General features: G+C 36.5%; 1 protein-coding gene across 2 annotated transcripts in view; it reads left to right on the top strand.

The window, feature by feature from the left end:
- The window catches only part of SGCZ (sarcoglycan zeta), a 1,025,749-nt gene that overhangs the window by 217,611 nt on the left and 783,731 nt on the right, over nt 1-24,407 (top strand). For both annotated transcript variants that reach the window (XM_058669862.1, XM_058669863.1), the window contains exon 2: nt 466-550. The gene's annotated coding sequence lies outside the window, so the exon portion shown is untranslated. The remainder of the gene's footprint in view (nt 1-465; nt 551-24,407) is intronic.

The raw sequence follows: 24,407 nt of genomic DNA, 5'->3' as shown, positions 1-24,407 counted from the left end.
TCTATTAATTCTATCATGCCAGATTATAGATTTAGGTTTTTGATCCATTTAGATCTTTTTATATATATGATGTGTAAGGTAGAGGTCTTCGTTTTTATACTTTGTACATGTAGATCCCATTTTCTCAGTACCCTTTGTGGAAGAGATTGTCTTTCTCCCTGGATTGCATTCAGTTTGCTTGTCAAAAATTAATTGGCTATGGATGTGTGGGTTTATTTTTGGGATATCTGTTCTGTTCCATTGAGCTGCATGCCTAATTCTGTTGCAGTACTAGGATATTTTGATGATAACTTCAATGTAGTACATCTTGAAATCTGGTATTTTGATGCCTCCTGCTTTTGTTTTTGTTACTTTAGATTGTTTTAGCTACTTGAAATTTCTTGTATTTTCATGTGAGTTTTAGCATATTTTTTTCTAGTTCTGAAAAGATTGTCATAGGTGTTTTGATTGGGCTGTATTCCACAGGCTGTCTCCTGCCTGAATCCTGGGACAAAGGTGCTGACATGAAGTTGGAGTGAGCATTGAGATTGAGCCTCTGGGAAGTTACAAAGTAAGTGAGCCTGCGGCCTGAGTCTGCAAGATTTAATGATGCACCAGGAAATGGGTCCCAGAAATAGAGCCTGAAACTAGGAACAGGCCAGGGGTTTTGTCATGTAAGAACCGACTTTGAACTTGGATTTGCAGGGGTGGCCCTGTCATATGTCCAAGGGTGCTGACCTTGGCATGAAGCTATATTGCAGACAGCCTGAGACCAGGGATTTCTGCAGCTTGGGGTCCAGGCTGTTCCTAGATCTGGAAATATGAGTGTAGTTTGAAGACAGGAATAACCTGTACTAGTTACTAGCCCCACTGGTTCTGTCTTTGGTGCATGAAGTTGTAATAACTGCCTTGGAGGGACGATGCCCCGGAGCTGACCTAGAGGCCGGTTAGGTCTCTTCCAGAACCAGATCCTATGGAGATGACCTGGACATAAATCTTCTGGAATTTGGGACCTCAGGGGCACACTGGGGAAGCATGTTATGTGGATCTGCCAGTCACTACACAGGTCTGTCATTGATGTTGATGTCTCTAAGGCCAGGGTTCCTGTCTAGAGTTAGAATTGGCCTACCTGACACTCTGAGTGCTGATGTAGTTGTAGGAAGACTGGCCTATAATCTGGAGTAGTTCTGGAGTCTGTGGGTAGAGTGACTTATTTGGGGCTAAGTATTCCTAGGATACTCAGGATAGATAGATAGATAGATAGATAGATAGATAGAAATAGATACATTTTAATATATTTATATATATATTTTATATATTTATATATTTATGTTTTATATATATATAGGTAGATATTTTATCTGTCTTCCTCTATATATAAACACACATATATATGTATATGTATATACATACAGGATCTATAGGTTCAGGCCTAGTGATGAGGGCTTCTAGATAGGACTTCATAGCTTAGTTGAGGACCTTTCAGCGCTACAGATTTCAGGTGTTTGCCTCACTCTGAGTGGCCTAGAGCCCGAGGGTGCTTTGGGGACTGAGAAGCCACTGGTCAGGCCTAAGGTGCAAAACTAGGACCAATGTGATACCAGGATAAATTGAGAACTTGGAACTGCTGTGCTTGGCCAAGCCCAGGAGTGTCCCAGAGATGTAAAGGGAAGACATGTAAAGATGCTGTCTGGATCGCTAGGGTACAGCCTGGAAACAGAACAGACCAGACCAGGGGCTTGGTCAGTGAACTTGAACCTGGAGTTTGGGACCCTGGGAGGTCTGCCTGGCATTGAGGTCTGCAGTCCAAATTGAGTGATCAAATCCAAAGCAAAAATTTGAGGTTCATATCCCTTTACTTTGTACCCCACATAGAGTACAGCTCTGCATTCTGCATTGCTGCGTGCAGGGTGCAATAGAGGGATGATATGAGTAGTAATAAAAATCTTAGCTTCATCTTTAGTTCTTTTTGTATTACATCTAGATTCTGTGATTTCCTTAAGTGTGAGCTTTTCTGCTGTTTAGTGTGTGTGTGTGTGTGTGTGTGTGTGTGTATATATAATCATTCAGATATATGTTTCTGTTGGTGAAGGTACAATGGGAAATTCCATTCTGTAATTTTTCTGATGCCTACAGGAAATCTCAAATATAGGTCATTTAAAAATTTGAATCCTGGCATTGGTGCTTTGATCTAGCTAGTAAAGATGCCGCCTATAGTGTCCTTATCCCATATGGATGCTGGTTTGAGTCTTATCTGCTCCACTTCTTATCTAGCTCCCTACTATTTCAATACCTCTTAAATGTGTGTTACTGCTCTTAAGGGCAACATAACTGCGTTGTCCTATAATCTCTTATGGGCAGTTGATGGAGAGGGTCCATTGTATACTGTCAAGTGTGTTTTCCTTAGAACCCAGGTGTAAGCCTTGCCAGCTGCCAGTCTTGTCCATAGTCCTTGATTTTGTTGTGTCTTACTCTCCAATATACAGGGTTGTTGTGAGGATTCAATGAATTAATACATGTGAAGTCCTTCAGTGGTGGGGGAATGTGTTGTAAGTGCTAAACAAATGTTAGCCATCATGGATATTATGGATTTCTTTTCCCCCAGATCTTAGCTTAATGCAAAATAAACAGCTTCTTAAGGGATTAAGTTCAGATTCAACATTCTTTACTCCCTGATGAATAATATACACCACTAACCAAACACCATGCTGTTTACTTAGACGACTGGACAAGGCCTGAGGACCCTTACATCCAAATGCTTCAGGCAATATTTAAAAAGAAATTGTGTTTGCTTTCTAGCAGCAAACATTGTGCCATTATGAACAATAGGATTTAAAAAATTAATAATATGTATGTACTAAGAATAAAAGAGCCACAGCATCCTATTTAGAATAAAGTTACTTTAATATGTATGTGCTTTATGAAAGTCATAACACTCTAGTTAAAATAAGAAAATTAAGTCACACACTACATGTAAGAAATACAACAATGTATTTTACAACAATGTAAAATGCATGGTGAATTTCTTCCTTGAGTGATATACCAGAAGACATGTCTGTGTGTGTTGTAGTGACAAAGCTGATGGTGGTCTGTCCTTGTGTATTATGGTATTGGGTAGCTTCTATTTCCTCTGCTTATACTTCTCATTTTCCTTCATGAGGTTATTTATAATGCTTTCCTAAAAAAATAAAAGTAGGCATATTTATTTGATAGAGTGATCATGTGGGGAGGAGTAAGAGTAAAACAGAGTTAGATGTGACATAACTGGGCCATGCCTCAGCTGGGGCCTGAAACTTCATCTTTAATGGAGGTGGGAGTGGCCTAAGCACATCTGGACCATCCTCCAGCTCCTATTCCAGGTACATTGCAGGGAGCCGAATTGGAAATAAAGCAGGTAGGATTCCAGCTGGTATTGTGATACATGGGATACTGACATTGCAAGCAGTAACTTTATCTCCACTGTGCCACAATGTCAGTCCCCGTAGTCTTTTCTTGACCCACCGATAGTGGCCCTGCCTTTGGGAAGTCCTGGCCTTTATTTTTTTATTAATTAGTGAGTCTCCCTCTGGTTTTGTGGATTACTTATGGGTGGTCCTTAAACACATAATAATGGCTAGGTGAGTTCTCTTTCTAAACACACTGTGCTGTTCAGATGAAAATTAACAACAACAAAAACCTTTACTTTCCTCTGTAATGTAGGAGCCTGCAATGATCTCTTGTATACAGTGGATGCTCAACAAATGTTTCGCTTCATGAAGATCTGATGACTTTATTTCATCAGATGCTATAGATGTTTCCCATTATTTCTTGTTCTGATCTCACATCCCTTGTCATATTTCCTTCAGATTTTCCAAGTGTCTTGAATAATTAAAATGTACTAAGATACAAAATTATCTCTGAAATTTCAGTAGTAATCATGTTAATTTGCAGTATTTATCAGAAGGTTAACATTTGTGTATCATTGTGAAAAATTTCTGTTTTGATACTCTGGGAATATTATAACTGTTAGTTAAACTGTATGATTGCTTACATCTCAAGATAAAAGCAGTTTTATTTTGTTATTAGCTGAAGGTGAAAATTGAATCATAGTTACAGAAAGAGTAACTTCTTTCATTTTAAGAAAAATCTTTCTTACCCCTTACAACCCATCTTAGATATCATATTTTTCCTTGGCTTCTCCCTCTAGCATAACCCTTCCAATTTCTGAAGTTGCTTATTTTTGAACATTTTGCTACTGTTTCATGTAGCACTATGTACTGTAACATTTCTTTGGCATATCCCAACAAAGCGCAAATGCCATGGCCATAGCTCTCATAGTTTTGTCTGTTGCACTAAGAATGTAGCCAGGCACACAGTAGGTACTTGGGAAAATTTGTAGAACTAAAAATGTGTGCTGAACTGAATGGAACAAAGACGAACAATCCATTTCAGATCACTTGCTTGCTTTCAAACACACTGCATAAAGGATTTCTAATTCAGGATATCTGTCATGACTAGTGCATGGAAACCATTATTTTCAGAAAGCGTGATGATAGCTTTGCTGTGTGCAAACAGATTATAAGGGTTTTGGCTTGATTCTGCTACTCAAAACACTGAAAGCATGATCAAAAATTGATAAACTTGTAAGGAAACAATATGGGATTCAGCCTCTTGGCTGCATTAGCGAGGGATGTTTGAATTGGTCTTTAAGTCCTCAGATAATACTTCCCCTCAAGAGTAAAAGGAAAAAAATGTGCACGCGTGCGCGCGCACACACATACACACACATATTTGCTTTAAGTATTTATTGGGAAATTATTTTAAAATTACAGTTGTCATAGTACTATTCATTGATTCGTTTTCAACATACGTGAATATACACACAAAACTACAGTTAAAATGTCATAGAATAAAAATCACTGCACATTTTTAGGTAATGGTCTGAGTGCAATTTTGTCATAAGTACATGTACATATAGGCATAGACCTTTTCCCTCTATAAATAAAATTTCACTGTTCAAATGCTAATTCTGAGAGGAATAAACTAATTTTTTAAGGCAAAGTATCAAAATCTCCAGGGCAGGGAACCCAAGCACACTGAATTTTCCAGTTGTATAATATATTGTTCACCTTTTGTTTTGTTCCACATATTTGCTTTGGGATGCTAATATTTTGTCTACCAATAATCTTCATTTAAGTAACTATGGTGTAATAGTTTATGTCTCATGTAGGAGGATGATTTTTAGTTCATCAAAAATCAGAATATTTTTTCTCTGCCCATTTATACTAATTATACTAATTCAGAAAAATTGAATTATGAAGGTGTTTGTAATCTGGTCTTTAAATTTTCCTGAAGATACTCTAAATGAACAGAGTTTGGATGACTGACAGACCTTTAAATTTCAGGAAAGAATATGCTTTTTGTTGTAGTGTTGCTCATCTTTGGGTTAAAAATGCAGATGCAGACTCATAAATAAAAAGTACTTTTCCCTTGCATCCAGCAAGGGAATGATTGAAGGCATTTCTGAAGGAATCACCTGTGAGATTGATGGGCATTGCATCTGAACCATCATTTTCAGGGTTGTCTTTACTGCACACCTGAGTCACCATAAGGGAAGGCAGCTGTATGGCAACAAGTGAGTTTATATAGATAATGTGCTTCTTATGAAACTGACTTCAAGTTACAGACTTCAGTAGGAACAACAACAGCAGCTAAAACTCGTGGCCTTGTAGCTGTCACCAAAGCTACAGAGTTACTATAATCCAAAAAGTGAATGCAAGCACTTTGCTGTACACTAAATTTTCTTTTTATGATGATTCAGATCCTTATTATTTTGATATGTGATGGTAACGTGGTAAGAACTCAGTTGTGATAACTTCTGAGCAAGCAAAGCTTTGTGAATCCCCCAGTAAATGCTAGAATGAGTGCTGAAGTCAGTGATATCTGAATTCATGCCCTGCCCTTTCCCTCTGCTTGTTGACTAACTGTGTGTCCTTGAACAAGTGATTTAGCCTACCTGTGTGTCTGTGTATTTCACTGTCACCTCTATTTATGCCTGTGTTTGTGTTGTGTTGTGTGTGCACACACACGTACTTGGACTTTTAATTAATTATCAATCACGTGTATAATAATATAATAATAATAATATAGACTTTATAGCTAAGCAGGTACCATGAACAAGTAAATGCTTAGTATGTTATGCTTTTGATATTGTAAAATAAATATGAAATATTAGTGTATCAGTAGAGGTTGCAAGCTAAGAACAGGACACAGAGTAATATCTAAATAAACGTGCAATACAAAAAATTTTACAGTTTAGGTAAGAGAAAGTGTTGGTGCTCTTCCTCCTTCTCTAAAAATTATAATTACAAATTGAAGTTAATACATAAATTGAGAGTACTGATTTCCTAATCCAAGAGGCAATACATTTTTAAACTTTGAAGAGAGTATCACATCAGTATATATGAAGTCACAACTTACATCTTGCAATATCCTCATAATTATTAAGAAATTCCAGATTGTATTACTCAATTTCTCCATAACTATGTGTGTTAATATTATTGTACACAGCTGAAACATAATGTATCAACTCAAATATTCTAGAAAGACAGAAATTTGCCTTTCAGCACCCTTCTAAAATCTTGCTGTAGTGCAGAATCATGTATGTGGTAGTTTTAAAAAATGTTTCCTGTTTTTATTTGATCCAAGATAAATTTTGTCACAGCCTAATGTTTCTTTTCCAAATTAACACCCCCTAAATTGACTTTTCCATTTTTATTGTGCCACAAATCTCTGTGCAATTGATGAATGTTATATAGAGAAGGGTTTTTATAGAAGCAATATTTTCTGGAACAAAATTAAATATGTTTCATTTTTTCCGGAATCATATTTTTAAAAAATCTCAGTGCCTGTTGTAACTGTAAAACAAGGCTCACAAATCTGTTTCACTGAAGATATTAGCTGGCAAGCCACATCTCATGGTGTTAGAGTTGTGCAGAGATGCAGTCACTGGGCAAAGTCACTATATTTGTGTCTTCTATACGAAATGCCTCAGATGGGCCCGCCGGCTGTAGCCTAGCGGCTAAAGTCCTCGCCTTGAATGCCCCGCGATCCCATATGGGCGCCAGTCCTAATCCCGGCAGCTCCACTTCCCATCCAGCTCCCTGCTTGTGGCCTGGGAAAGCAGTCGAGGACAGCCCAATGCGTTGGGACCCTGCGCCCGCGTGGAAGACCTGGAAGAGGTTCCTGGTTCCCGGCATCGGATTGGTGAGCACCGGCCCGTTGCAGCTCACTTGGGGAGTGAATCGTCGGATGGAGGACCTTCCTCTCTGTCTCTCCTCCTCTCTGTATATCTGACTTTGTAATAAAAATAAAAATAAATCTTTAAAAAAAATGCCTCAGACAAATTCCATTTCTGGTGCAAGAACATTAACAATGATAATTACCTTCCTTTCTAACTTTGTGGCTAGTACCACCTTCATCCCTTAGAAGTAATTTTCTTTTTTAAAAGGCTATGAGGAATTGAAGACCTGAGAACTTTAAAGGAATTTACAACCACCAGTTGCTGAATAAATCTAAGGTCTTATTTTTTTTTTTTGGCTGAGCCAATGTTTTTTCTCCAGTATCTACTCAGAAAGAGAGAGAGAGAGAGAGAGAGAGACGAAAAATCTGTTGAACTTTATTTAAAAGTTTGTTTCTTACAGTCTATAACTAAACATCATAGACAAATCCCGCAATGCCTTTTATTGCACAATACAGAGTTGTTCTTGGAGACAATAACTGAAGCCAACTCAGAGTTCTATAGCTTTATTAGGAAATGGCTTGGAGAATGAATCTCTCAAGCCAAGCTCTGATTGGCAATCGAGTGCCTTTTATAATGTCACAGCTGTGCACCAAGCCTAGTGGTATGTGAGCACAGCTGGGATTGTGGCAGTGACAATATATATAAATGGGAATCACTGCACTTTTGTTTGAATTTCTTCATGTCTTACTTTGAGGCACAATAGCAAACTTTTTTCTCTGCAATTTTTATCTTAATCCTGATTTGTTCTCTTTTTCTTTCTGAGAAAAAAAACTGCACAATTATGACAAAATCTCCTGATGATTAAAAGATTAGCACTCTACCCTTTCCCAGAAAATGCCAGTGCTTAGAAACAAACAAGAAATTATAGAGCATTCAGAAATCATATTTTCTTCTTTTACTATTTTGTTTCAGAAAATAGATTGAATACGTTTTTGAAATGTTGAAAGGAAAAATCAAGTAGTCAGGAATTTCCCCATTTTTGAGCAAAATAAAGGGAACTTTTCCTCATTCAAATTACATTTGATGTGAACATTAGTGTTCCAAAGTTTCCCTGTAAACCTTATTAGAACATAATGGAAGCGAAAGGTGAAAAGTTTCATTTTTCATGGTAAATGACCTAAAAATGAGTGCCACGAGGATGTCCGTTGACATGCTAATTTTATTTACTTATTTGTGCTTGTGGAGTTACGTTTGAAAAGATAAATTTTGAAAGCAGATATAGTGGAGTCTGTGATAATATATAATAGTTTGGCATGATCTAAAGTCTTAGGTGAAGTTTCCATATGCCAAATAAAAGGTAACATTAACAATAAAAACATACGTTAAATAATGCTTGCTTTCAAAAGGAGAGAGAATATATACAGAGCAAGATTTAAATAAATAAATAATACTTGCAATCTTGTATTTTCTTGTTAATTTAAAATCTCAGAGCAAAAAGTGCTCCAAGACTAGTTTTCTTCCCCATACCAAAGAGAATGTTTTCAATAGCAACTTCCAAATCCTTCTTGGATGTCAGCTCCTGTGGGACCTGTTAGCAGCTCTGTAGTGTCAAGAATGAGGCTGTCATCAAGTCTGCGTTGACTCCTCAGCTAAAATGGCTTTACCACTAAGAAGGCCTTGGCCATTATATGATTTCTTTCTCAACTTGCGGCTCCTTAGCACTCTCTATGATCTTTTTCATTCTTTCTCTCAGCCAACATAAGAAAAAAAAAAAAAAAAAGAAAAACTGCCTGAAGGGGAAAGGTTTTATTTTCCAGTTTTTCTTGCCCTTTAAATCTGTAGCTGAAAGAAGACTGGAGAAGATCCAATTACATTTTTTTTTTTTTTTTTACGATGACAGGCTGCCTGAAACCCCTGTGTCTCCCTTGTCTCAATTAAAAAAAATATATATATATATATATATATATATTTCTCCAAAGATGGAGAGTGATTTGCAGCAGATAGGCCTGAACCTAGGTCTACACACAGGTCCGGCATCATTTGTTCAGTTGTTCATGATCTTTTTAGTTTTCAAAACCACGCTGCTTAGAGCATCTCAGGAATTTTATTTCTTTGAAATTAAATTAGGTCATGAATATTACTGCTAAAAGTAGCCATTGAAATATCAGTTTCTTTCAGGTAAATATTCAGTTTAGGCTAGATAATACTTTGTTACTTTCTAGTTCCAGCATTTGCTCAGAACTTTGCTCAGAATAGCTTGAAATTACATTTCAGAGGCCTGCCTTGAATACCCTGTTAATATTGCTTCTGTTAGCACTGGGATGATCTCAGCCCGGTTAACCAAATTCTGCTTTTTCTCTACTTTGCAGCACTCATCACTTTAAGGGTCTCTTGTTTATTTTCCACATTGTTAATCTGGTATGAGTCTGGACTGTGGGAAGTCAGGTGATTTTGTTGGTCTTGTTCATGGATTTATTCCAAAGACATGAAAAAAGAAATTCAGTCCCAGCAATCACTAACGTTTTGTAGAATTGCAATCTCCAGCTCAGAAATGTCTCCTGATACTTATCCCACTCTCAACAGAGGTAGTGGTTATTATATCAGGTTATGTAAATCAAATAAAACCTTGCTCCAGTTAAATTTATTAATATTTCATCCATATTTCATGTTATCTAAGTAGGATTTATTAAACATGTACTTGTTCATGGTATCTGCTTGTCTACAAAGTCTGTAGCTGCAATTCTTGTCACTTATTTCTAAGTTGTACTAAACTTTAAATAATAACCCGCTGTGATTGGATTGACTACTTTGGATTTAAAAGCCCCCAAAATTTCATTTTTGTAATATCCAGTACAACTTTAATTACTCTCTGATATTTTCACCCATGACTTAAATATGATTATCTTAGTCCCTGTAGTGTCCATATCAGGCACTGTAATTATCTCTGTAGAACTTGAAGATGAGTAACCTTATTGAAACAAATGGGGTGTTTCTCTTTATGCTATAGAACAAAACAAAAGAAGCAAATGCAGTGAGTATTTTAAAAGAAGGGGAAAAAATTCCTGTTTTATATTCTGGTGGGTTCAATGACTAGATGGGGTTGTCACATGAAGTTTTTGTTAGCAGTTTACTTGTAGAATCATCTAATATTATGCACACACTGATGGTCTGTTTCAGAATTTTGGAGAACAAAGAAATGCTGGACAGAAGTGGCTAGTGTTTGGCAGAGAAGATACACTTGTTTACATCTTTCAGTCCCCCAGTTGAGGGCAAAAAGTGAAAATATTTACATTTTCCTTTCCTAGGAGTGAGGTTTAAAGTGGATCTTTCTTTGTAAAACTTCATCACCACCTAAGCTGAAGCCGCTGGCAAGCTCAGGCGTCACTGTGTTAGTCAGCCTTTGACTTGTGCAACAAAACTGTGAACTTGATTGACTTCCCAGAAGAAGCTCTCCTTCAGATGCTATTTAATCTGTTTCATGTCCAATTTTCAGCAAGCTTGATTATCTGATTTTCCAGCTCATGGGCTAGAAACAGATGATGACAGCTGGCAGCAGGAAGAAATAAGCGTTAGTGTTCTCCAGCAACCAGAGGAGTCAATAGGTGACTGAATAGTCAGACAAAAGGATGAAGAAAATGCCCATAATCATCTAGGGTAGTTTAGTTTATGGATGGAAAATCCTGCCCAACTGACCAGCTCAAGGAGTTACTGTCAGAAAAGCTATGACTTTGCAACATGCTTTGCTGTGAACAGAAAGTGACATGAACTCTCCAAGATTCATATTTTCCATCCGTGGAATCTAGAAAACAGTAACTCTTGTGTACAATATGTAAAGGTTAGATAATATAAAATTACCTTAAATATATGAACTTTTTATTTTTATGTTTCAACCTCATATAATCATATAATTTAGCCATATAGGATTTTTGAAAAGGCTCATGGAAGATAATTATTTTAAAAAGCTATGCATATATTTCAAAACATCTTTGCATCACAATGAATTCACTTTTTAAATTCAATTTTTATGAATTTTTGAAGTGTACTCATAATGATCCTGTGTGTATTATCAAAGTAAGTTGTTTTTTGTTATATTTTAAAGCATGATGCAATACATTTTATCATTATTGATGAAAATGTGCTGTCATTTCTTAAAGCAGTAGACTTTATTGATTGACATATTCACTTTATGTTTCATTGTACATATTTTTGGAGAAATGAAAGTGTAAATTACTAATGCTGATAGTTCACTTCTGTGGAATGTATTCATTACTGGCAGTAACAGCAGAATGTGGAATCAGGTCACCTTAACATTTTGGAACCTGTCTCATTCTGAAAGCATGTGCTATACCTGCAGGACCAATATAAAGTGTCCCCAAAACCAAAAATACAAAAGGCAATTTATGTTCAAGATTATGGAGGTTTATTTAATTACTTAAATGACATCCTAAGGGTGACTCTTGGAAAAGTCTTAGCATGTGAACTGGGTCTGAAATATTAGCAGCTCAGTACTACTAGACTCAGAGAATCATTCTAGGCAGGAATCAAGGCATGGGTATAGTGTCAGAGGAAATAATGCTGATTTGCAAGTTCAAGCAACAGTAACAGATGTAGCTCCCATGGCTTGCAGGAATAATCCCTCCACAATGAAAAAAAGAGGTGTGGAGGCAAATTCTGATCATTAGAAGACAGTGAAACAGTGTGAGAAACTATGTATCAGCAGTCCACATAGACTGAATAATATTCTCTGCAACTGCTGTGTTTGTTCCTTCTCTTAAAGCCGTAGTGTTTCAGTAAATTCATTGAGAGATCCTATTTTCTAGTCTGTTCCTGTAGAGCCGGTGATCCCTTTAAATTGACTTTTTGATTTATAAATTGGAAATCAAAACAATACACAAACTCAAACTAAAGAACACGTAAATAATGAAGATTTCTCCATATATAGTAAGACTATTTGAGCAACAGCCTGTGTTTATAGGAGATAAATAATTGTGCAAGTATTGCAATTTTTAAAACTAATTTTCATTGCTTATTGAAATACATTGACTAAAACATGACAGTTAGAAGACTGGTTGAAATGCAAATAAGTGTCTTGTGATAAATATAATCTGTTTTATTGGAAAGCAGTATGCCATATTACTTGTTTGTGCAAAATAATAGAATTGCTTGTATAGGATTACTTCAAAAATTAGTTTTTCTGGGAATTCAGTGCATGAGTTAAGCTTTCTTGGGAAGCCTGAATCACACAGCCAAATGCAGGGGTCTGAGTCTCACTGTTTCCTACTCAGGTTTCCCATTGGTGCTCACCCTGGAAGGTAAGAGGCAGAATCACTCAAGTCGTTGTGTAGTTGCCACCCACATGGGAACTAGGAGTGAATCCCAGGCTCCTGCTATGATCTAACATGGCCCTGCAAATGTGAGCATTTGGAGAATGAATCTCTCTCTCCCTCTCCACTTCCTTCTCATCTCATTCTGCTCTGTATATGCAGTTTCAAAACAATTTAAAAATTTACATTTTGTGGGGTTTTTTTTGCTAATGAATAGATGTAGAATTAATTTCAGCCACAAAAATATTACAAATTTACCATATGCATAGAAATATGACTTCTGTGTTTTTTTGGTTTTTTTTTTTTTTTTTTTTTTTTTTTTTTGCTTTTATTGGAAAGGCAGATATATAGAGAGGAGGAGAGACAGAGAGGAAGATCCTCCATCTGATGATTCACTCCCCAAGTGACTGCAACTGCTGGAGCTGAGTTAGTCTGAAGCCAGGAGCCTGGAGCTTCTTCCAGGTCTCCCATGCGGGTGCAGGGTCCCAGTGCTTTGGGCTGTCTTTGACTGCTTTCCCAGGCCACAAGCAGGGAGCTGGATGGGAAGCTGAGCTGCCAGAATTAGAACTGGTGCACATATGGGATCCCGGAGCATGTTCAAAGTGAGGACTTTAGCCGCTAGTCTACCACGCCAGGTCCATGTCCTCTTTTACATTCTCTATCCCAAGTCTTCACCCCTAGTTGAGTGCCACAGAAGTGATGATTGAGTCAGTGTGAGAGACAGCTTATCGAGGCTGTTTTTGTATTTCTCAGTAGGATAGATCTCTTCCATTACTATGGCAATGTGCACCTGGGATGAGTCAGAGGTAAAGTGTGTGGGATTTTTAATTGAGTCTTATTTGCATCAAATCATTTACACTGAGCAAACCAAGGACAAACTGCTCATGGTTTATCTGTAAGAGTTTGCTTTGGAAGAACTGAGTAGATTGATTCAGCAAAGATGGTGGGATGATCTCAAATCTGTTATTGGACATCTCATTTCTTCCATGTAAAAGGCCTGGGGGGTCTTCAAAAACATAAGTATTGTAAGTATTTTATATATATAATAGGATTAAGCATGTCTTTCTTTGAAACATACCCTGAATTCTAAGCTGAAATAGTCCTGTACTAATCACAGCTTCCACTGTTTGAACCCTACAATCTAATATCAGCATGATTCATCCCCAATAAATTATATCCCCTGTAAAACTCTGCAGTGGCTTCTTGAGTCTCAGAGGAGACTGAGGGACTTCAAAGCATTAACCCTTATTTTGGCTTTCCTTCCCCCATCCGCCGACCTGGCCATCAGTATTTCAGAAACACAGCAGAGCACAGCCTTGTTCTCAGGTCACCCTCTGTCTATACTGTTCCACTACTATATCCGTGGCTGGCCTTTTTTCTGTAAATTTAATTTTTAATTGAAAATTATATGTATTTGTGAAGTGCAATGAGCTGATTGAATATATTTATATATAGTGTCTAATGATTAAGTTTGAGTAATTAGCACATCCATCGCCTCAAGCATTTATCATTGGATTGAAAGCATTCAGAGATCCTCTCTTAGCTATTTTGAACTGTGGAAGTAATCATGGTTAGCCACTGGTATCAATCTTCTATAGAACATCAGAAGCTATTCCTTCTGTATCTTTGTACCCATTGTCCAGACTTGTCTTCTCCCCAGCTCCTAACTCCCAGCTATTCTAATTTCCATTTCATGAGACACACAGATTCCATATGTGAGTGAGATGTGGTGTTGTCTTTTTGTGACTGGGTAATTTCCTTTAATACTTACATTTAAATATCACCACCTCAGAGAGACATTTCTTGATTCTCCAGCTTAAAGTAGCTGCCTAATAATTTTCCATGAAGACATATATCACCATTTTTGTACCTCGTTGTGTTTTCTTTGTTTTTATTAATTGATTATATTCAATAATGACTTCTTTTGCTCATCTCATCTACAAATAATGCATCAACCTTGTTTATTTTCTATCTTGAAGACATCTCTGAGCCCAAGCAGTACCTGTGACATAATGAAAGTATAATATGGTGCTGAGCAGGTAAATTTGTGTATAAAGGATAAACTTCTCTGAAGAAATATAGGATTTTATCTAAGGAACTTTGGGTGAAAAAGTGAAGTACTGTGACTACAGTTTGCTTAGTGATCTCTCCTGTCTGCTATCATTTCAGCATCATTATCTCTCTTGGCATTCCTTGGAATAAAGTTTTGAATTTTATTATAGTAAGATGTTATGAAACATTAAGTCCTGTTTATGTATGGGACAAGGGAGCCCAAGCAGATCCTCCATGGCTCCACGTAGTGATAAAATTTAAAAATGAATGGCAGATAGTGTTTTGGAATTTCACTGTTTCATATCTGCCTACTGATTAGGACAATAGACTTCCAAAAATTTACATGATACTGAGGGGTTGAGGGATGTTTTATGGAAAAAAGTCAACCTCTGGCTAGGCCTGGCTGTGCCCACCAGGTAAATGAATGCAAACTGTGGTTACGTGGAAGGTTCTCTTTATGACTATGTGCTTGGCAAGCTGTTAATCTCTTTCTAGGCATTATTCTGCTGATCCTCATACAAAAATCCTCTACTGGGTGAACAAAATTTAATAGTTTTTCCAACTTATAGATGTAGTACCTGAGAGTAAGTTTAAAAACTGCACCCACTTTCAAGTATTTAATGTTTTAGAGATAATACTCAAACTTATTCAAAGATCCAGAAGCTTATTTTTTTTAAGATTTATTTATTTTTATTGGAAAGGAAGATGTACAGTGAGGAGGAGAGACAGAGAGGAAGATCTTCCATCTGACGGTTCACTCCCCAAGTGGCCGCAACGGCCGGTGTTGCACCAATCCGAAGCAGAAGCCAGGAACTTCTTTCCAAGTTTCCCACATGGGAACAGGGTCCCAATGCTCTTAGTCATCCTCAACTGCTTTCGCAGGCCACAAGCAGAGAGCTGGAGGGGAAGTGGAGCTGCCGGGATTAGAACCGGAGCCCATATGGGATCCTGGCGCGTTCAAGGCGAGGACCTTAACCATTATGCTATTGCACCGGGCCCAAGAAACTTAATTTTAATATATTATCTCTCTAAACATTTTTAAGGTTTCTGGTGAAGATCCTATTAAGCAGCTATGTGCTAGGCCAGATCCAACCCTGTTTGAAGAATTGCTTTCTACTTTCTGTCTCTGTATTTATTTTCTCTTTTTTATCCAAGCAAACTGTTCTGGAACCCTGTCAAAAGATTGTAACGTAGAATAGAAAAAGGCTTTCCCAGCCCCTTCTCAACTCAGTTACCCACTGTTAACATGTGCTTTCCATAATGGAATAGCCAGTCCTGCAACTCAGGGTTCACCTTCTTACCTGTTAGATCACCAGTTCCCACCACTGGCAGATGCTCTGTGCACAGAAGCAGTGGACAACTATTGTATTCAGTTTAATTATTCAGCGTAGTTGATTAGGGGTGGTATGCAGGGGATAAGATAGGATGGCAATGAGTGGATTGAGATGGGGTGTATGCATGAGAGAGAAAGACAGAGAGAGACAAACAAGAATATTAACTGACTGCCAAAAGGGAAATATTGGAAACTGATGTTAAAACTGTGTTATTGGGCCCAGTGTGATAGCCTAATGTCTAAAGTCTTTGAATTGCATGTGGGGAGATCCCATATGGGCACCACTTCCTGTCCCTGCTGCTTTACTTCCCATGCTGCTCCCTTCTTGTGGCCTGGGAAAGCAGTAGAGGATGGGCCAAAGCCTTGGGACCCTGCATTGGCATGAGGGACCTAGATGAAGCCCCTGGCTCCTGGTTTTGGATTGGCTTAGCTCCAGCTGCCTTGGCCACTTGGTGAGTGAACCAGGTGAAAGGTCTTCTACTCTGTCTCTCCTTCTCTCGGTAAATCTGACTTTCCAATAAAAATAAATAAATCTTAAAAAAAAACAGAAAAACTTGTGTTATTTATTCTTTATTGCTTGCTGTCTATATTTCTGTGAGTGAGTGGGAGCTTCAAAAGGGTTGGGTGATATATTTCTTATTAAAAACACTGTGTACTAAATCAAAATGTATTGTACCACAAAACTTATAATTTGTTTCTCTACAGTGTTTGTGAAGCCCAGTTGTATGTAACAATATTATTTTGTGATGCTTGTCATTGCATTCTCAAAATACCCATCTAGCTTCAATGTTTGTAAATCAACTCGATACAGATTTTTTTGTTTTATTATAAACATTTATCCTAGTAGACTTTCAGAATCTTGTAGCTCCCAGTAAACGGGGCTGGTTTACAACCAATCTCAGAGATGGCTGCTAGGAGAACTCTTCTCTGCCTTCAGACACTAGCAGCGACTAAAGTAAAACCACTTCTTCGCATAAAATGTAATTATCCTGACTGTATTATGAATCTGTCCATAATATATAGGTTGGCTGGGCTGAGTGGTCAGCCATATGGTTGACTATGTTAGTTTACTATGGTTAAACATAGCTACAGTCAGATGGTGACAGAGAGGTGTGTTTCTTGAATAGAAAGATGGGGACATAAGGCCAATTAGAATACCTGAACAGAAACTTTCTCAGCAATAAGCATAAGAAAAGACACTTATTAGTAAATACCACGAAGAGATGAATTATAATCAACTTTCACCTCCAAGGGAAAATAGAAAATGGAATACCTTATCTAAATAAGTAGACAATATCACTTGAAACCTGCAACTGTGGCCACACATAAAATCTATATAAAGATTTCAAAATTTCAGGGCCATCAGGGCCAAATTATGCCCAGCCCATGCATGGGCCTGCACGCAACTGGCATTTCACTGAATGAATGGGACTTTTTTATTGACAGTTGCACACCAGCAGTCAACTGTGATCCTTTCTCAGCCATCTACATAAATGCTGCAGTGCCCCAGGCTGATTGTCAGTACATTCTTGTAGAGTTCCAGCAAACCACTAACCTCTGGCCTGTTTACCCTCTCCGATTTCAGCAGGGAGATGTTTGAACAAACAGTTATCTTTTGTTATTCTCAATAGCCTTAAGAAATTGAGTAGATTTTGACCTGTATTGGATCCAGCTCCCAAATGTAGCTACCTTTTAAAATTTGCTCCTGATCCTCTCGTGTTGATTGTGGATGAAAAGCTGCATGAAGAGCATTTCATAGGCATCGTTTTTTCTGTGACTGTTTAACCCAACAGAAATCATCTGTTTTGCTTTCACGCATTGCTCAGAGTTTTTTTTTTTTTTTGATGGACTCTTTCAAGGTTTTATTTAACTAAGAAACTTTCCCCCATACAAGCTTACAGGCAGTGTAGAAAGGATACAAATAGAAGACTTGTCTTCTCTGCTTAACTAAGTCACAGACATCAATATTAATCAGCACTAGTGAACAATATATCTAATGCAAAGCACGAAAAACTCTGCAGTGTATCTCTTGCCGTCTTGTGACTCCCTGCATGAGGATTGAGTTTTTTTTTTTTTTTATTAATTACATTGCATTATGTGACAGTTTTATAGGTACTGGGATTCCCCCAAACCCTCCCCCATGGTGGATTCCTCCACCTTGTTGCATTACCACAGTTCAAGTTCAGTTGAGACTCGCTCAAAGAATTCTTTAAATATTTGAATTATTTTTGATTCCTCTGAGTCAAAACTATGCTTTATTGAGCATTTAGTATATGGAAAATGCTTTTTTCATATTTTTATCCTCAAAAACAAAACTATAACCAGGAAAACTGGCAAGTATTAATGTTATGTAGAAAATTGATCCAGGCAAGCATAATTATTATGCTTTTGAGTCAAATTTTGAAATCAGATCCACCTGTCCTAATTCTGAATTATATTCAAGATGTCATGATACTTAGCTTCTTTTCTTGTTCAACTGGTTGTTTAAAAAGATACCTGTCAAAGAATCACTAGAGGAGGGAGGGAGGGAGGGAGGGAGGAAGGAAGGGAGGAAGGAAGGAAGGGAGGAAGGAAGGAAGGGAGGAAGGAGAGGCAGGCCAGGAGGAAGTAGGAGAGGAGGAATACGTTAAGAAAAGGAAATAGTCATTACTGAAGTAATTCCAAATCTCTTTGAAGAACTATTTGGAGTTATGCATTTCTTTGTATTATAGATTCTAATGGAAAGATTTAATATAATTCATTTCAATTCACAGGAATGAAATATATGTTCAAAAAAGCCCTTTGCATCCTTAATAACTTTATGATACCTTCATTCAGATCATTTTATTTTCAATCTGCTCACTTTCCCATAAGGGTTCATAGAGAAGGATTTTATTTCAGTAGCACTAAAGAGAAATGAAGTGAGACCATACCCATCCATCTAGATTTTCGTTTCAGAAAGGGGATCTATATCGGGGCATCAATAATCAGGTGGGATAACCATACTACATTTTTACCTAATGAGTCCCTGTGTCATAATACATTTTGCTCCAATACATACCAGCTGTAATTTTTCAAATGTTACTGTATTTCTGTTTCTTAAAAATATGTCCTGTTAGAGTCAGAGTTGTAGCTCAACAGGCTAAACCTCCATGCAGGTGCTGATGTCCCATATGGGCACTGGTTCTTTCCCAGCCACTTCACTTGCAATCCTGCTCCCTGCTTGTGGCCTGAGTAAGCAGTAGATGATGGTCTGGGTCCTTGCACCCCATGCCTGTATGGGACACCTGCAAGAAGCTCTTGGTTCCTAGCTTTGGATTGGCTCAGCCCCAGCCATTCAGCCATTTTAGGAGTGAGCCAGCAGATAGAGGATCTCTCTGTCTTTCCTTCTCTCTCTGTAAATCTGCTTTTGAATAAAAATAAAGCAAATATTTATGAAACAATCTATCCTGTTACCATTTGAAGTCAGCACCAGATCTCATTTCCTCTGAATAGCTTCAAAATATAAATGTAAGAGCAAGATGACTTTAACAATATAAATATATCCTGGTTATTTACCAGTGCACGAATAAACAAAATCAATACCATTTTTTTGTGTAAGTGAATTATTGTACAAAATTACTGAAAAACAATAGTTAAATAAGGAAAAACAAGCTTATAGTATCTATGCCCAACTTTTTGTGATTTTTAAAAATAATCAGTATCAATATATTTCATGTTGGTATGTTCATGTTTAGTAAGTGTCCAAGATGTTCATATAGTGCAAATAAATATCTTAGAGAGATATCATTAAGCAGTGAAATGATTTTGCTTTTAGCAGAGTAAATTATATAATTTGGCAACCATATTAATTTTGGAGACAATATTGTCATTTTTAAGATAATATGAGACACCTTTTCAAAATTGAGAGTTTTGAGTGTAGTATGAATCTAATTTATAACTTCAAGTGTTCTATTGAAAAAAAACTACTGTATTATAACTGTAAGTTTTAATGGACTTGTACAAGTGAGGTAATATTAAATATTTTTGTGAAAAGATTTATATAATTTCTTAAATTTTATTAAATATCAAAAATTGTAGAAATCCAAATTTAACTTCATAAATTTAGATTTTTTGAGTATTTGAAGGACACTATTTGACTTCTGTTTAATCAGTATCCAGACAAAACCATAAGTGTGCTTACACATGGATTCTGTAATATCTGTTTCTGTTTCCATTGAAGTTAAAAAGTATGGCTTATATTTAATAGGCCTATCATTTCTGGGACATTCTCCATGAACTAATGACTCTACCTAAATATTCAGTTACAAAGGTGTGCAATGACTTAAATTATTTTAGTTACATACGGTAAATGAATTTCTAAACATTTGAAATTTTATCTTTATTACTTCTCTGAATGCTTAATAATAAATATAGTAAATGAAAATAGATAATGATTTGCAAACTTTTTAAACTTAAGGAAAATGCAGGAATGAATCATCTGGCTACAGTGTTTTCTTAGCACTTGGTGACCTATCTTTACAATAGATGCAGCATGTATAATTTTAGAAGTGACTAGTATTGATAATGTAATCAATGAGCTATGTTTTTGGCAGTTACCATGTACATGAACTGTCACTTGCAAAAATCACTATTAAGTACAGATTTTCTTAGCTCAAGTACCACATGTGGCTGTAGAAGAACATTGCATTGAAAGGAAATCCAAAATTTCTCCATAAACCTATAGTTTAAACTTGGAGGAAATGCCTGATGAATACATAACCTCCTGGTTATAACTTTAGGTTTAATTCTGACTCACTCCATCTTATTTTCTGTAATGAAAGTTAAAACCATTGTGGCACTCATCCATGGGTAGTCGTCTTACCTCCCCTCATGTGGTTATGCCAGTTGTCTAACTGCATGTTTCAAGTGAAATGCTTCTTGATCAATGCATAAATGATTTTATCCCAATCAGACACATGAAGTTTGGTTTAAATTTCTGTTTATCCTAGATGTGACTATTTTGACATAAAAACTAACAAATACTGCTGGTTTCTTTAAAAGGAAGAAAAGAATAGAATGAAAAGGTAATAGTCAATCCAATGTCACTTTAAATGTCTTGAAATATTTTCCCCTGAGGTTTGTATGCCTGCTGGATAAGCCCGAGTACTGAATTTTAATAAAGTCACACAGAATAATAATGATGATTGCATCCATTTGAGTCATCAATAAAGCACCAACACTACAAACCAAGAATTATTTAAAATTAACAAACAGCCAAATACCTACACACTTTTGGCATTGAGAGCACTCTTTTTATTTTTCCATAGGGAAAAAAATGATGAGATTTAATTTCTTTCCTGTAAGCACTATATTTGAAGGCTATGTTTTCTTTATGCTATTATGAACAGCAGGTTTGCATTATTCCTGTTGCTAGGAGATAACTTTTTGTTTCTCAAACAAAATTACATATCCTTGTTTTATTAAAGGTAGCAGATGCTATATGTTCTAATAATCCTTTAAAAAACTTAAGACAAAAAATCTTGTATTTTATAGCATTATATAGTCTTATATTGAAGCTCAAGTGAAAAAAACATGTCAGATTAAGTTTTTTTTTAATTTGCATGTTTCAGGTCTGGAATAATAATAAACACTAATGAAAATATTAGCATGTACTGTTTAAAATATTTTAAGACTTTTGAAGAAAGACATATGGACAAAAGCACATTGATGTTGGAAATGGCACTGTATTCAAATTACATATTTGCTAAATAAGCGTTGTCATAGTTAGAGCAGAGTGTTACACCCAAGGAATAAATTCATTGGAGATTAGCCATAATTTTCTGACTGAAAGCCTTTTATTTTGTATGGCATTTTCTCTAGGTCATTCACAGTTAGTTGTTAATTTCAACTGGGTTGGATTGGGGAGGGAATGTCATTTGATATAGTGGTTAATATACAGTTTGGGATGACTATGCTTGAGAGTGTCTGATTTAATTTTCTAGCTCGACGCCTGATTTCAGCTTCCTGCTAATGTATAGCAGAATGCTTGCTTGTCTGCTGTCCATTTAGAAGATGCTAGCCTGAATTTCAGGTGGATATCCTCAATTTTGCTTGGCCTTGACCCTGCTGTAACGGTTATCTGGAGAGTGAACCAGCGCTTGAATGAACTCCTCACTCTCTGTGCCTACCTCCTTTATCTTGCTTTTTTTTTTTTTTTTTGAAAATTTTAGATGATGTTTACATAGTTGATCAGGTTGCGAAGGATAAAGGTTAGGGAAAAGCAGGTGTGATCATTGTTTCCAGATTTCCTGTTTCTTCTTCTGTTTTTATGGAGAGGGAAGAAGTAAGGGAAGAAGCCCTACCCAATCTCCCCTCCACCCTTACCTTACCGGGGGTGGGGAACAGCTACCTGATATCAACCCAAGTTCCTTATGTGTACACAGTCTGAGGTTTCTGCCTAGGTGTTTTCAGTAGTTTTGAAATGCTGTTGCTCTCACCGATCCGAAGATGAGGGAACGCTTTCAATGTCCATTGGCTGTCATAGTCCACCTTAGATTCTCCATTTGCCCAGATATTTGCTGTCATTGTTTGGCTGAAGTAGTTGTCCACTTTTTTTTTGTTCTCCATTCTCTGCTATGGTACCAGATGTCCTCTGCAGGGCCCGATGGATTGCCACTTCCACTGTTTCTGGGCCAGGCATACACTACTCCATCTTTTCTTCGAGGATGACCAGTTCTTATAGGCAAGATGAAGAAATTAAGGAAGAGAGATGTGCCTAAGATCAATGATAAGTAAATGTCAGAGCCAGGACATGTAACAGCTTACAACGGACAGATTGTGGCTTTAGTAAATTTTTGATCCCTTATGTCTCACAATATTACTGATAAGAAATTACAGTCATAATTTTGTGGTCCAACATACCTGAATTAAGACTTAAAAACTTCAGATATTGTATAAAAGCTTATGATTCTGCAAAAGTTGTATCTAAATGTTTCATTTTAAGTCTTTTTAAAAACAGTATCAAAAAATGGAGAAACTTTAATTAATTATCTAAATATACTTCTGAATCCAAGGTTTGGAATTCTTACATTAAGAACAGTTTGATATTGTGAATATCAAATGGAGCTTTTTACATTGTGTTTTTCTTTCATTATCTTATTTGCAGTTGTGTTTTTACCCTTTGAAAAGCTAATTGCTTGTCTGTGTAGGGCAAAATGTTTTCACTCAGTCCTTGAATTCTAGTGCTAATGCTGTTGCAACAATTAAATGTACCAAAGCTCTAGCTTTGCACACTATACTTTATGTTACTTGCAAGAGTTATTTCCTTTCTTCAAAAGATAATAATGTTTTTTCTCCAAATGCATGTCACACACCGCACTTTGCTCCTTAGTGCTTTAATATGCAGAGTCAACACTTTTAGTAGCTTTATTTTTCATTACAGAAATGTCTATAAAGACAATTTAAAATTGCTTAATGGTATACCTTCATAGTTATGAGAAATATATTAAAAATGGGGGGGTTTATTTTAGGACTTTCTTATAAAATATTAAAGGTCTGAAAATATGATCCCATCATGGATACAAAAGGAACTTAATGAATTCTTTGAGTCTCAACATGGGTGTATTACCAGCACGGCAAATTAAAGCAGGATTTTTACTATTATTATTTAAAGTGGGAAAACATGAACAATTATAATTTTGGGTAAATCTTACACAAAACAGAAATTGGACATTACTATTTTTTCACAGAACAAACAAGGAACAATAATCAGGCTTTTTTTTTTAGCAATGGACTCGTGACATTCAAAGCAGAATTGAGCTTGTACTGTAGCTTGACTTAGTGTCTACAGTGTTGGATGTCAAATTGTTAATTGCTGCTTCCCAAATCATGCCAAAAGATATCATAATTTTCACCATTTTAAATACTTCAGTGTTATGACAGTTTGTCATTGTTGAAGAAATTGGCAAAAGCTTAATACTAGCGGCCAAGATAACAATGTTCTTGATCTCCTAATACATACATATTATGTCCAAAACATTTGTCTTATTGTTTTATTCTCAGAACTCTCGCATATGTTTGAGATCAGTCATTTTTGCAAGGTCACAGAAGTAGTCCTCTCCTCACAATGTCTCCCCAGAGCATCATGGCATCTCTTAAGTTATCCACCCCAGAGTATGACTCCTCTTTTCCAGTATTAATTTAAAAACTTCATAAGAAGCAAATTGAACCTTTGCTGATATTTAACCTTATTATCAAAAGACTTAGCTAGTTTTTATTATGCTGGCACCAGTCTCCTAAAATAAGATAGTTCTGACCTTATAAGGCTTGAATATTTCATTGTAATATGACATTTCAAATTCCTGAGGAATAATTGCTGTGCTATTTTATTTTAATTGCTATGCAAAACATACAGTGGAATAGGGAATTCTTCTTCTATCAAACTTGAACCATCAAACGCCACTTTGATAATGAACCATGGAAATTTAAGTATTTGGATCTGTTTTATCTATTTTATCATTAGTGGCACACTATGATA

The sequence above is a fragment of the Ochotona princeps genome, chromosome 11 (genome assembly GCF_030435755.1).
Source record: "Ochotona princeps isolate mOchPri1 chromosome 11, mOchPri1.hap1, whole genome shotgun sequence".
Classification (NCBI taxonomy): Eukaryota; Metazoa; Chordata; class Mammalia; order Lagomorpha; family Ochotonidae; genus Ochotona; species Ochotona princeps.
This window is presented reverse-complemented; position numbering and strand designations above follow the sequence as displayed.